Here is a 2,220-nt window from a genome sequence, read left to right as displayed (position 1 = left end):
ATTGTGGCTGGTTAATTTCATTTAATTCTTGACGAAGCTACTGATTTAACATGGTGATAATATTTTGCGTTGGAAGCTGTTTTAAAAGCATAGCAAATATGCCAATCTTTGTCTGAGGCTTTATTTCCCAAACCCTTTAGACAGTCATACTCATCAGAAAACTTGGTAGTGGCCATTCCATCAGTCCTCTTGGTTATGAGGGCCCAGCAGGGCTCTCCTTCTCCGATGACCATCTACTTCTGGGCCACTACTCCGGGCCTGCGTTGGTCCCTTTGGCTCGGACTCATCTCACCCTCTGTCAGGTTTCCGCAGTGGGGGTGGTCAGAAAAACTTGGTACGGCCCTCTCCAACGGGGGTCCTTCCAACTCTTTCTCCTGAAGTCTTTGACCACCATGAAATCACCTGGGTTCAAACAGTACTCAGCTCCACCTGCCAGGTTCGGCAAAGACGCCTTCACCCGGGGGGTAAAGAGTCTTAAGAACACTGTTAAGGGTGACACAATGCTCAACCATGTCTTCCTCCATTCCTTGCAGGGACAACCTGTTCTGGGGAAAAGGTGTATTAGTCATCCTCATGGGACGGCCAATCAGTGCCTTGTGTGGAGAGAGACCAGTGACTGTGTGGGATCCGCCTCTCATACTCATCAATGCCAATGGAAGCACCTTTACCGATGTCAGGCTTGTTTCACCAATTAGTTTAATCCATTTTATTTTCAGAGTTTGGTTCAACATTGTTAGTCATGCAAATCAAACATTGTACAACCCCACCACCAGAGAAATATTCTGCAAACACAGTAAAACCTGCTGTACAGCAATATTTATTTACAAGATCCACCATCCCTCCTTTTGACACATGATTTTGAACATGTGACAATTTGGCAAGGAAATGGAAAGTACAACGGGGCATGGCCTGGTCTGCTCCACTCATCCAGCCATACACCCGAGGCGTCCTTCTCTGATGCATCAGCCTTTGCCTGCAGAGCAACAATGTCATTAACAGAGAAAGGGTTAGTGGAAGCAGGAACTGCTGCCATCTGTAGGAGGGGGGGAAACAGAAGATGAAGCAGCTAATTTAGCTGCACAGTCAGCCTTAGCGTTCCCCAGAGAAATGTTATCTTCAGAGGAAGTACGTCCCTGACACAGCATGTAATAGACTAAACAAGATTTATGTGTGCAATCTGTTTTCCAAACAAGGTCAAAAACCCTCTGTTCTTCCACAATGTTCCAAAATCATGCGCTACACCAAACGCATATCTACTATCAGTGTAAATGTTAACAGAGCTGTCCTTTGCCAAAATACAAGCTCAAGTCAAGCCAAGCCAAATAGTTCTGCCTGTGTAATCTACAAAAAACTAAAAGTCCGGATTGTCTAACGGGGGGTCTCACAAGTCCAACCGAAGGCTACAGTCAACTTCAATAGCTAAGTTACAGTCATGGTCTTCACCGGCATCTGCTGTAGGGAGAAGAGTTGAACGGTTAAGAATTGTACATCGTATCAGAGTAACATGGGACATTGTCAACAGAATGTTCTGATAGTCTAGCACTCTCTCAGGCGTCAAATGAGCCGTTCTTGCCTGTGTAATAATTGCGTGCACAGCACGGGGCACATGTAAGGTTGGTGGAGACATTGCCACAATATCAGAACATGCCAAAACAGCCTCAGTAGCAGCCGCTACCGATCTGATCACAGTAGCCAGTCTTTTAGAATAATAACCAACAGGTCTATATCCCACACCATGATACTGTGTCAATACTGCTGACATAAACCCACCCGTCTCCAAAACAAAGAGGTGGAAGGGTTTAGTATGGTCTGGCAAACCCAAGCAAGGGGTACACTTTAATGTTCGTTTCAATTTTACCAATGCCACCTCAGGCTCATCAGTCCAAACCACAACTTCACTCACCCTCCATCTTTCTCCCATAAATACAATCCTGCAGCGGTTGAACTCGCTCTGCATAGTCTTTCAACCACGGTCAACAGTAACCAGCCACACCCAACAAAGACGTGCTGCTTGGTAAAAGTTTTAGGCAAAGTTTTAATTGCGTGGCTTTAAACGTCTAGGGTGGATGGACAAGAGACCCATAACATAATTCATGCAAATTAGAATCGTGACAGGGAAACAGTGAGAACAAAAAAATACACCGACAACCATAAGCTACCGTCAAACATAAAATGTTTATTTTGAACACACAGTAAAGGGTTGGCAAAAAGGGCTGAGCA

The sequence above is a fragment of the Coregonus lavaretus genome (assembly GCF_964263955.1).
Source record: "Coregonus lavaretus genome assembly, chromosome: 24".
Lineage (NCBI taxonomy): Eukaryota > Metazoa > Chordata > Actinopteri > Salmoniformes > Salmonidae > Coregonus > Coregonus lavaretus.
Note: the sequence above shows the minus strand (reverse complement) of the source record.